The sequence below is a fragment of the Alexandromys fortis genome, unplaced genomic scaffold (assembly GCF_014885135.2).
Source record: "Alexandromys fortis isolate MF-2015 unplaced genomic scaffold, M_Fortis_MF-2015_v1.1 scaffold_34, whole genome shotgun sequence".
NCBI lineage: Eukaryota > Metazoa > Chordata > Mammalia > Rodentia > Cricetidae > Alexandromys > Alexandromys fortis.
Genome location: NW_026067933.1, coordinates 2,231,457 through 2,244,922, shown reverse-complemented (window position 1 = coordinate 2,244,922; position 13,466 = coordinate 2,231,457). Strand labels below are relative to the sequence as shown.

At 40.1% G+C, this 13,466-nt stretch overlaps 1 long non-coding RNA gene across 1 annotated transcript in view; it reads left to right on the top strand.

Moving 5' to 3' along the window:
* The window catches only part of LOC126503939 (uncharacterized), a 5,278-nt gene extending 5,000 nt beyond the window's left edge, over positions 1–278 (top strand). Inside the window, exon 2 of the long non-coding RNA XR_007592456.1 lies at positions 124–278. This is a non-coding gene — a long non-coding RNA (uncharacterized lncRNA). The remainder of the gene's footprint in view (positions 1–123) is intronic.
* Positions 279–13,466: the final 13,188 nt, after the last annotated feature.

Sequence of the window (13,466 nt, the reverse complement as noted above, 5' to 3'; positions counted from 1 at the left end):
CTAGGGAGTCTGCAGAGAACCTCACACCCATAGTTATGTTCTATTGACAAAACCTGCCCCTCACCCAATTAACTGCTAATCTTAGCGGAACCCGCCTCACATTCCAGCTATCCAGGGAACCAGGTGTGGCCACTTGTGACTTCTGGCCTGTCTGTCTGAATGTAACCGAGCTACGTGACCGGAACCACGCGGCCTGCGAGATCCCGTACCCTGCCCCTCATCCCTTACCATATATAAACTGTAACCCGTCCCTAATAAACGGAGGCCTTGACAAAGTTGCTTGGTCTCGTTCCTCTGTCTTAGCTCATTCCCTTCCAGGTAGCGCCCCTCCGAGACCCTGGAATAACTTGATTGCGGGTGGGTTACTAACCCCTAGACTGAGTAGCCCACCCAACGCAATCCACACAGTTTCTTAAAGAAAAGATCCTCAGGAGGAGCAGGAGGGACTATCTTAGCTTTTTATTGATGTGAAGAATACATCAGAGGAAAAATTTTCAAATTAAGAAGCCTTTAATTTGACTCACAGCTTCAGATATTTTAGTCCAAGCTCTTACCACCCTTGATCTGGCTTCATGACAACAGAGAACTTTATGGTGGCTCAGCATGTGACAAATGTTCCTTGCTTCATAGTGGGTACACAGGAAAGAGGTTGGGACAAGAAATCCCTTCAAGGATATGCCTCCCAGTGCTCTGCATCTTCAGATATCCCCCCACCCAGTATTTGTCCAGAACTTCCCAAATAACATCATCAAGTGAGGGTCAAACACTTGTCAAATAAAACTGTAGAGTACATTTTATAATCAAACCATACCAAGTAGGAAAAGAAAACACTCAATTTAAGAGATAATTTTTTATTTCTTACTTTTCTGTTTCACTGTCATTAATTCTTCCCAAACTTTCCAATAGAGTGGTTTATGCCTCATAATGCTTTGTTTCAAGAGTCGAAGAAAAGTTTCACAGAAGTAAAATCGGCAAAGAAGAAAATTCAACAAATTATTCTAGCAGTGGGGATCTCCTTCTCTAATTCAAGAGCAGTAGAGATTTTATGCCCTGGAGTCAGTCAATCAACTGATGCTGTCAGACAAGTGTGGTGGTTTGAAATAAAATGGCCCTCAGAGAGAGTAGCACTATTAGGACGTGTGGCCTTGTTGGAGTAGGTGTCCTCTTGTTGGAGGAAGGGTGTCACTGTGGAGAGGCTTTGAAGGGCTCTTTTTCTCAAGCTTCCCTCAGTGTGACAGTAGACTTCCTGTTGCCTGCAAGATGTAGTGCTCTCAGCTCCAACGACACCATGCTCCCTCCCTCCTCTCAGACCAAATCTCTGAAACTGTAAGAGAACCTCCTCAGTTGGATGCTTTACTTTATTAGAGTATCCGTGGTCACGATGTCTCTTCGCAGCAATAAAAACCCAACCATAATGAAGACAATAAGAATGACAGAGAGCAAGATTGGTCAGCGCAATCAGATCATCTGTGTTTGCCAATTGGTATTTAGAAAGGTTAGGCTCCTTGTCTTCCACAGAGACTTGGAGAAAGGAACTTCAAGTTTTCTTGATGAGTACATTTTCTTTTGAGAAGACATTTCTGGGTTGTAAAACTCTACAAGAAGATTTATATTACAACGGGGACAGAGAAAGAACCTATAACAACAAGCTTTCCAAAGCATCTGATCTAAGGGAAGGGAGCTGAGGAACTATAGTCAGAGGAAAAACTTCTTAGGTTTAGCAATGTTATAGCTAGCTCACTTGGTCACTAGATAAATGCATCTATCCCAAATTTCTCTCCCCTTTTTCTTCGGTCTGGATAGGCTTCTCTCTATTTTAACTCTAAATGGTTCTCTTAGTCTTCTTAGGCTTCTAAAACAAAATTCAATAACTGGATGTGTTAAAACCAAATTTATTTTTGCATTAGTTAGAGACTAGGAAAACCAATATCAGATTGTTACCAGAGTTTAGGGGGTCTTAGCCTGTACCCTGACAGTCCCAATACATCAGGTACCACCACCAGTCCATCCTTAATGAGCCAATTAAAAACTAATAGAAAACAGCCGGAAAAGAAGACTGATTCAATGTAACCACATTGGAAAGAGGGACAAAGATCCAGAGACTATAATTAAGTCCGTCTACAGAGTATGAACATAAGGATGGTGTTTAAATAGAAGGCAAGAGATACACATAACTATGCAGTCTGGTCCTGCTCATCACTGACCTATCGCTGTCTCTGCTCCAGTCTGTCCTACAGGGTGGTCTGACAACTAATTTCTAGCTCCTAATGTCTTCATCCACATTCATACCAGGACAGACCATTAAGCTCTTTCATCAACACAAAAGGGCTTCTTTAAGCCCCTAACTCTTACAAGTTTCTTCCCCAAACCAGTTGCAAATCTAGAACCCAACTGGTAAGGTAGTTGCAGCTATGACTCCATTTTCTAATATCAATTTCCTTTATGAATTTTTTTTTTGCTGTGACCAAAAATACCTGACAAGTTACAACTTAGGGAGCAACTTACTTTAGTTCACGGTTTGAGGGTACTCACCGTCATGGTGGGGAACACAGAGGTAGAAATATGAGACAGTTTGTCACACTGTGTCAGCAGTCAGAAAGCAGGAAGCAATAAGTGCTGGTGTTCCACAGCTGTTTCCCTCACATTTATTTCATTTCACAGTCCCAGCCCATAGGTTGATATTGCCTGTAATCAGGATGTACCTTCTCTCTTCGGTTAAGGCAGCAGTTCTCAACCTGTGTGTGAAGATCCCCATAGAAGTTGCATATCAGATATCCTGCATATAAAATATTCATATTACAATTATTCATAACAGTATCTTCATGAATATTACATATTCATAACAGTAGCAAAATTATACTTATGAAGTAACAATGAAAATACTTCTATGATTGGGGGATCACCACAACATGAGAAATTGTATTAAAGGGTCTTGGCACTATGAAGGTTTAATTAAGCACTGAGCTAAGCACTCTGAGAATTCCGTACTTTGTTAGCATGTCACATACCCAGAAGCGGGTCTCCTAGGTCATTCAAAACCCAGACAAGTTGAGAATGGAGACAGACCACCACAAGTCACATGACTAGTTCTTCCTTGTTTATTTATTCATGTGATGTAAATAGCTCCTCTAAAAATACTTTATATGAACCATTGATGATGAATGAGTTTTCCTTCCAGAATAGTGCCCATTGGTCTTTCCTTCACAATGCTTCAGTTTCTGTAGAAAAAAAAATGCTCTAATCACTTTCCATAAAATAGAAAAGTCATATGTGTGATTATAGATTACTTCAAACTATTGAGGTTTGAATATAAAAGTTTATCAAGGGGCAACGTCTTAAGTGCTTGGTCTCCACAAGGAAATGCTACTGAAAGGTAATTGAATCATGAGGGAATGAACTTTGTCAATGTCATAGTTGAGTAGGTTCTTAGTATATGGGCAGAGTTGGAGGAAATAGGTTATATGACTTTAAAAAGTTAAATTGTGCTCCTCCTCTCTTCTTAGTTCCCATCTGCCATAAAGTTTAGAGTTCTACTCCACAATTAATCATTCGGTATAACTTACTACTACAACACAAGTCCAGAGCAATGGAGCTAAGTGACCACTGACTGAAGCTGTAAGCTGAATCCATCTTTTCTCCTTCAAGGTGATTTCTGGGTGCTATTTTGTCACCGTGACAGAGTTGATCATTAAATGAGGCAGTGGTCAATACAGTGGGCCTAGAAGTTTCCTGTATCATCTTTATTACTTTGTTATCATTGTCTTATTGCTGAAGCTGTGCTTTTATAACCCTTTGTAATTGGGGATTTTCTCTTCTGAAAGTAAATTTCCTATTATTTCCTATTGCTTAGTTTTCTTGGACTACAGGTAATGGAGAAAAGATTTCCAGGTCCAGTTGCCTCCCGGTGCAGCTTCTAACCAAGTGTTTTATTTCAGCCCTCTGTTTCACCAAAATTCTGCAATATGGAGGCCTCTAAGTCCTAATGAACCTGCTCCTTGCTGGCAAACCTCTCTCATATTTATTCATAAAATGTTTGCTTTACCAGGTGTACTTATTTCTTATGTCGTCCTTTTAACTTCATTCCATCATCTCTAGTGTTCTCTCATTCACTTTATATTTCTTACAGTTCCTTGTATGAAATTGTTTTTATGCATTCTGTCCATCTTACTAGTACGTTAGGGGAAATTATAGTAAATAATGAATGAATACATTTTCATTTCACGCTGAACTGAAATTTGTCCTATTACCTTTTAAAGAATGTAGATTGTGGCACTGAATGTATCTATTATTGCTGAAGGAAGAGTCAGGAGTGATGAAAGCTTGGAATTGCCAGAGAGGAGGAAAGTTACTCTCTGTAGAAGAAAGGGAAGGTCTGAGGGAGGAAAACTGGAATAGATAGAACAGTGGAGAGATTACAGAAGAGCTGCTGCAGTCAGCCAAGTGTCCTGTGTTACACAGCGGTGATTCATGCCCTCCCCAGCTACTCCATGCAGCACCAGGGTCACATCTCTTTTCTTCCATCATAGGTAGTCTCTGAGAGAAAAGTGATTAATTGCACTGTGAGTTAATTCCATACATGGAAAAAAAAGCAGTGCTTGTGTTCTATGACATCTTACTTTCCTTTATTTCTCTTTCTCCACATTCTTACATGCAGCAAACATTAAATACTATCTGTCAAGGTCTATACTAGAAATATATGAGCCAATGGCTATGTCAGAGGAGCAGCAGTGGGCAATTGAGCTTTAGGAGATCCGCAAAGCACTGATGGGTGAATTCTAGATGGGCAAGCCCTTGAAAGCTTTGGCTACAGAATGCCTCTTGCTGCTGTTGTGTCTTCCTTTTTTGCTTCTGTCATTTTTCTCTTAGATATTCATGGTGTGAATGAATAGAAGTTAATTTAGGAGGAAATTAATATAGGTGAAGGCATGATATAGTGTTGTCCCTTCCCCTTATAAACTAGAGACTGGAGAGTATAGAAAATATTAACAAAGAAGTATCACACAGCTAGGACTTATCAGTTTCTTTTGAAAAGCCATAGAGACTGTGACTTAGATTTGTGATTAAGAAAAACAACTGAGTCCCAAAAGCTAAGCTGGTTCGTGCTCCTTTAATCTTAATATTGGGAGATGTGTTTGTGGTTTTCGGGGTACATCATAGCTGAAATGACGCTCCAGCTATCTTCCTGTCTCTGCCGTCCCCATAATCATGGGCTACAAGCATATGTAACCACACCTAGAATTTTATGTGGGCAGCGGAAAACTTGAATTCAGGTGCTCATGCCTGTACAGGAAGCACTTTTGCCAACTGAGCCTTCTTCCTAGACCCGACATCTTATTAATGAATTAAATAAATATGCACAGAATGTCATAGTACTGATTAGTTTCCAACAACTTGACACACATGTAGGCGTATCTGAAAAGAGGGCATCGTGAGACAATGCTTCCATAAAATGTGCCTGTAGGCAAATCTTTGAGGTATTGTCTTCATTAATGATTAATGTTGGAGGGCCCAGCCCACTGTGGGTGTTGCTATTCCTTGGCCGACCGCTGTTTCTGACTTGTAAAAATAGACAGAGTAAGCCATAATAAGCAAGCCAGTAAACAGCACTCATCCATGGTTTCTTCTTCAGCTCCTACCTATATGTCCTGCCCTGACTTCCCTCAGTGATGGAGTGTGACCTGAAAGTTGTAAGCTAAAATAAACCCTTTCCTTCTTTCTCTCCCTTTCCTTACCTTCTTCCTTCTCTCCCCATCTTCCCTCCCAAGTTTGTGTGTGTGTGTGTGTGTGTGTGTGTGTGTGTGTGTGTGAGAGAGAGAGAGAGAGAGAGAGAGAGAGAGAGAGAGAGAGAAATAGTGCCCTTGGTCATATTTATCATACCCCATCATCTATAGATTCCCTTATGTTTAAAGAAAGCTCATTACCTAAGGGTCAAAACAGGAGAAACAGGAAGAAAAAAATCATTCCAACCAACCCAGATGGATTGTTCTGCAGCATATAAGCTGACAGCTCTTTTCCTTAGGACACAGAAATTGAATTAAAAATTAAACATCACACACCTTTGGCTAGAAATTACTATGAAACGAGGAATCAGGAAGATACATGGTTCACCACTACCAGCTAACAATTTTGGAAAAGTCAGTAGAAAGACAAGCCTTTGTTTCTACAAGGCTGAATAGAGGATGGCATGAAATTATGCCATGCAATATACAGTGTCTACTCACATCAGGCAATGAGCTCATGCATCATACAGTGTCTACCCATATAAGGTGATGTCCTCATGGAATATACGGTGTCTATCTACACCAGGCGATGTGAGCATACAACATACAGTGTCTACCCACATCAGGCGATGTGCTCAGGGCCCAGCCGCTCCACTTGTCACTAAAGAAGATGTAATACCTCAGATTTCTTGGTTGTTAATTTGTTTTGCTTTCTTATTCTCCTTCCAAAAATGCTGTAAAAATGTGAGTTGCTTCACTTAAATGAAGACGCCAAAAGCTAACATTTTATTTTAAATAAAAGCTAATTTAAAATCCTGAAATACCTCCTAAAAAGAAAAGAATAAACCATATTTTAAATTTTGTTTTTGTGAGTCACTAAAACACAAATCAAAGTGACAAGAACACCTCTAGAGGCGGCAGCGGACCAAGCTCAGTCCCAGGAGGTGGCAGGCTCAGGCCCAGGCGGCACACCGACTTGTGGACTATCACTGCAGCAGGGACGGCGGGACAGCGCGTAACACCCAGAGCAGATCGACCCACTACAATTAAAGCAAAGAGGTAGGCCTTTGGTTGGCGAGGTCCCTGACAAAGGAGGAGCCGGGTACTGTTCCTGAAGACCCTTCTGAGGGGTGAGAAGGATCTTGGCCCCCGGCAGGAGCCAGGAAACAGAGAGAGGGCATTTTGTAAGAGGAGCCCCTGGCCAGCAGGGAAACCTGATCTGGTTTTAAAAGACCCATTAGATACCTTCGATAGGAGGAGATGGGCAGGTGCCAACGCAAGAATTCACCCAATAATCGGAAAAACAACATGAAAACACCAGAACACAATGATCTTAAAACAGAAGGACTTGAACACCTTAACACAGAAGTTGAAAAAATTGACTTTATGAAAGCAATAGAGTCCCTTAAACAACATGTAGAAAACACCCTTATAGAAATGGATGAGAAGTATAACAAAAAGTTTGAAGAATTGAGTAAATACGTACATGAGACCCTGGGAAACCAAGAAAAAACGAACAAACAGGTAATGGAAACAGTTCAAGAATTGAAAACTGAAATGGAAGCAAGGAAGAAAGCACAAACTGGGGACCAGCTGGATACGGAAAATCTAGGTCAACGAGCAGAGCCTACAGAAACAAGCATAATCAATAGAATACAAGAAATAGAAGAAAGAATCTCAGATTCTGAAGACACCATAGAGAAAATAAACGCACTGATCAAAGAAAACAGCAAAGCCAACAAATTCTCATCACAAAACATTCAGGAAATATGGGACACAATAAAAAGACCAAACCTGAGAATAATAGGAATAGAAGAAGGGGAAGAATTACAGCTCAAAGGCCCAGAAAATATATTTAACAAAATTATGGAAGAAAACTTTCCCAACATAAAGAAAGATATTCCTTTGAATATCCAAGAAGCATACAGAACACCAAACAGACTGGATCAAAGAAAAGCATCCCCTCGCCATATAATAATCAAAACACAAAATATACAGGTTAAAGAAAGAATATTAAGAGCTGCAAAGGAAAAAGGCCAAGTAACTTATAAAGGTAAACCGATCAGACTTACACCTGACTTCTCTATGGAAACCATGAAAGCCAGAAGGTCCTGGATAGAGGTTCTTCAAAAACTAAGAGACCATGGATGCAAACCCAAACTTCTATACCCAGCCAAGCTAGTATTCACTATCAATGGAGAAAACAAGACATTCCAGGATAAGAACAAATTTAAACAATACGTAGCCACAAATCCAGCGCTACAGAAAGTAATAGAAGGAAAATCGCAACCCAAGGAATCCAACATTGCCAACACTGACTACAATAACTCAGGAATCTAGCGAACCTTCACCAGTACAACTCAAAGAAGGGACACACACAAACTCTACTACCGAAAACAGTAAGAATAACCGGAGTAAACAACCACTGGTCACTAATATCACTTAATATTAATGGTCTCAATTCACCTATAAAAAGGCACAGGCTAAGGGATTGGATACGAAAACAGGATCCAACATTCTGCTGTTTGCAAGAAACACATCTCAACCACAAAGACAGGCATCTACTCAGAGTAAAAGGTTGGGAAAAGGTCTTTCAAGCAAATGGTCCTAACAAAAAAGCAGGTGTGGCCATACTAATTTCCAACAAAACTGACTTCAAACTAAAATCAATCAGAAGAGATCGAGATGGACACTTTATACTCATAACAGGAACAATTCATCAGGATGACATCTCAATCCTGAATATCTATGCCCCTAATATAAAAGCACCCACTTATGTAAAAGAAATATTTCTAAAACTCAAGGCAGACATAAAACCACACACACTAATAGTAGGAGACTTCAACACACCTCTCTCTCCAATGGACAGGTCAATCAGACAGAAACCTAATAGAGAATTAAGAGAATTATTGGAGGTAATGAAGCAAATGGACTTAACAGACATCTACAGAACACTCCACCCAAATAGGAAAGAATATACCTTCTTCTCTGCAGCTCATGGAACCTTCTCAAAAATTGACCATATACTCGGAAACAAAGGAAACCTCCACAGATACAAAAGAATATCAGTGTCCACCTGTGTCTTATCAGATCACCACGGATTAAAGTTAGATGGCAACAACTATGCTACCCCCAGAAAGCCGACAAACTCATGGAAACTGAACAGTCAACTACTGAACCACACCTGGGTCAAGGAAGAAATTAAGAAAGAAATTAAAGTCTTCCTTGAATTTAATGAAAATAAAGAGACAACATACTCAAACCTATGGGACACGATGAAAGCAGTGCTAAGAGGAAAGTTCATAGCACTAAGTGCCCACTTAAAGAAAACAGAGAAAGCATACATTGGGGACTTAATGGCACACCTGAAAGCTTTAGAAAAAAAAGAAGCAGAGGTGCCCAGAAGGAGTAGAAGACTGGAAATAATCAAACTGAGGGCAGAAATCAACAAAATAGAAACACAGAAAACAGTCCAAAGAATCAATGAAACAAAAAGTTGGTTCTTGGAGAAAATCAACAAGATCGACAAACCCCTATCCAAACTAACTAAACAACAGAGAGAGAACACGCAAATAAATAAAATCAGAAATGAAAGGGGGGACATAACCACAGACACAGAGGAAATCCAGAGAATCATTAGATCTTACTATAAAAGCCTGTATGCCACAAAACTGGAAAATGCAAAAGAAATGGACATTTTTTTAGATAAGTACCATATACCAAAGCTAAACCAAGACCAGGTGAATGATCTAAATAGACCTGTTAGTCGCGAAGAACTAGAAACTGTTATCAAAAATCTCCCTTCCAAAAAAAGCCCAGGACCAGATGGGTTCAACGCAGAATTCTACCAGAACTTCCAAGAAGAGCTAATACCTATACTCCTTAACGTATTTCACAATATAGAAACAGAAAAGTCATTGCCAAATTCCTTTTATGAAGCTACAGTTACCCTGATACCAAAACCACACAAAGACCCAACCAAGAAAGAGAATTACAGGCCTATCTCACTCATGAATATCGACGCAAAAATTCTCAATAAAATACTGGCAAACCGAATTCAAGAACACATCAGAAAAATTATCCATTATGATCAAGTAGGCTTCATCCCAGAGATGCAGGGCTGGTTCAACATACGCAAATCTATCAATGTAATCCACCATATAAATAGACTGAAAGAAAAAAACCATATGATCATTTCATTAGATGCGGAAAAAGCATTCGACAAAATTCAACACCCCTTTATGATAAAGGTCTTGGAGAGAATAGGGATACAAGGGTCATACCTAAATATAATAAAAGCTATCTACAGCAAACCGACAGCTAACATTAAATTAAATGGAGAAAAACTCAAAGCCATCCCACTAAAATCAGGAACAAGACAAGGATGTCCACTCTCTCCATACCTCTTCAATATAGTGCTTGAAGTTCTAGCAATAGCAATAAGACAACATAAGGGGATCAAGGGGATTCGTATTGGAAAGGAAGAAGTTAAGCTTTCGTTATTTGCAGATGACATGATAGTATACATAAGCGACCCCAAAAATTCTACCAAAGAACTCCTACAGCTGATAAACACCTTTAGTAGCGTGGCTGGATACAAGATCAACTCCAAAAAATCAGTTGCCTTCCTATACACTAAGGATAAGGAAACAGAGAGGGAAATCACAGAAGCATCACCTTTCACGATAGCCACAAAGAGCATAAAATATCTTGGGGTAACCCTGACCAAGGAAGTGAAAGATCTATTTGACAAGAACTTCAAGTCTTTGAAGAAAGAAATAGAAGAGGACACCAGAAAATGGAAGGATCTCCCTTGCTCTTGGATTGGGAGGATCAACATAGTAAAAATGGCAATTCTACCAAAAGCAATCTATAGATTCAATGCAATCCCCATCAAAATCCCATCAAAATTCTTCACAGATCTGGAGAAGACAATAATCAACTTTATATGGAAAAACAAAAAACCCAGGATAGCCAAAACAATCTTATACAATAAAGGAACGTCTGGAGGCATTACCATCCCTGACTTCAAACTCTATTACAGAGCTACAGTATTGAAAACAGCTTGGTATTGGCATAAAAACAGAGAAGTCGACCAATGGAATCGAATAGAAGACCCTGACTTTAACCCACAAACATATGAACACCTGATTTTCGATAAAGGAGCTAAAAGTATACAATGGAAAAAAGAGAGCATCTTCAACAAATTGTGCTGGCAAAACTGGATGTCAATCTGTAGAAGAATGAAAATAGACCCATATCTATCACCATGCACAAAACTCAAGTCCAAGTGGGTGAAAGACCTCAATATCAGTCCAAACACACTGAACCTGATTGAAGAGAAAGTGGGAAGTACTCTACAACACGTGGGCACAGGAGACCACTTCCTACGTATAACCCCAGCAGCACAGACAGTAAGGGCCTCATTGAATAAATGGGACCTCCTGAGACTGAGAAGCTTCTGTAAAGCAAAGGACACTGTTGCTAAGACAGAAAGGCAACCCACTGACTGGGAGAAGATCTTCACCAACCCCGCAACTGACAAAGGTCTGATCTCCAAAATATATAAAGAACTCAAGAAACTAGACCGTAAAAGGCTAATCAACCCAATTATAAAATGGGGCACTGAGCTGAACAGAGATCTCTCAACAGAAGAAGTTCAAATGGCCAAAAGACACCTAAGGTCATGCTCAACTTCCTTAGCGATCAGGGAAATGCAAATCAAGACAACTTTAAGATACCATCTTACACCTGTCAGAATGGCTAAAATCAAAAACACCAATGATAGCCTTTGCTGGAGAGGTTGTGGAGAAAGGGGTACACTCATCCATTGCTGGTGGGAATGCAAACTTGTGCAACCACTCTGGAAAGCAGTGTGGAGGTTTCTCAGGAAATTCGGGATCAACCTACCCATGGACCCAGCAATACCACTCTTGGGAATATACCCAAGAGAGGCCTTATCATACAACAAAAGTATATGCTCTACTATGTTCATAGCAGCATTGTTTGTAATAGCCAGAACCTGGAAACAACCTAGATGCCCTTCAATTGAAGAATGGATGAAGAAAGTATGGAATATATACATATTAGAGTACTACTCAGCAGTAAAAAACAAGGACTTCTTGAAGTTTGCAGGCAAATGGATGGAAATAGAAAACACTATCCTGAGTGAGGTAAGCCAGACCCAAAAAGAGGAACATGGGATGTACTCACTCATATTTGGTTTCTAGCCATAAATAAAGGACATTGAGCCTATAATTCGGGTTCTTAGAGAAGCTAAATAAGAAGGAGAACCCAAAGAAAAACATATAGGCATCCTCCTGAATATTAACCTTCATCAGGCGATGAAAGGAGACAGAGACAGAGACCCACATTGGAGCACCGGACTGAAATCTCAAGGTCCAAATCAGGAGCAGAAGGAGAGAAAGCACGAGCAAGGAACTCAGGACCGCGAGGGGAGCACCCACACACTGAGACAATAGGGATGTTCTATCGGGAACTCACCAAGGCCAGCTGGCCTGGGTCTGAAAAAAGCCCGGGATAAATCAGTCTCGCTGTACATAGCAGACAAAGAGGACTACTGAGACCTCAAGAACAATGGCAATGGGTTTTTGATCCTACTGCACGTATTGGCTTTGTGGGAGCCTAGGCAGTTTGGATGCTCACCTTACTAGACCTGGATGGAGGTGGGTGGTCCTTGGACTTCCCACAGGGCAGGGAACCCTGATTGCTCTTTGAACTGTCGAGGGAGGAGGACTTGATCGGGGAGGGGGGGGAATGGGAGGCGGTAGTGGGGAAGAGACAGAGATCTTTAATAAATGAATAAATAAATAAAAAGGTGCTATAAAAAAACACAAATCAGAGGAAAATTCCAGAATCTCAATGACTTCCCCTCTCTTGGACCTAATAATGGAGATGGTAGGTCTGCCTGGTCTTTTATCAGCACAGTCGTGACAACCACGTGTAGTCAGCACAACATTTGCATCTTGGCAGGACAATTACTTGACTATGCAGTGAACAAAATGTAGAACCCAAACATAAAATAGACACCATTTTAATAAGTGAAGCATTAGATGAGGAACCACTTTCTTTCATGAGAATATATTACTTGACCCTCTGCAGAGAAAAGCTCATTGGATTTAATTTTGAGAAAATGATTTCTTTTTCAGCCAGAGAAGGTTTGATTTGGCTGTGGGTTAGGGTGCAAACAGGCTATTAGAATAATATTTTAGCATTTTTTCTAAAGAATGGCCCATTGGTTGCTTGTGACTATTCATCCCACAAACCTCCTATTCTATCATGTTCAAAGCAGAGCTGTATTATTATGATGTTTTCATTGATGTAGTTAATAACAAACATTGCTCGCTAACTTGGTTATCACCAAATTGAGCACTTGACAAATGTACTCAGGACCCTGCTCTTATAAATTTAATTTAGATAGGAGGAAAGTTATTCACCCTAAAACATAGAATCAAGGGAATGATTACTGTAGAAATAAATTTTGAAAGTTGAGAACCCATTTTACTGAGCTTAAAAAAAAAGAAAAGGGTTATTTTAATGATTATATTTGTGTGTATGTGTATGTGTGTGAGACAGAGAGAGACAAAGAGACAAAAAGACAGAGACAGGGAGGTGTATGGGCTCCTGTGGAGGCCAGGGAAAGGTATCCCCAGAAGTAATGACGGTTGTGAGTTGTGGCTGTGGATGCTCAGAACTGAACTCAGGTCCTCTGGAAGGAAGAAAATA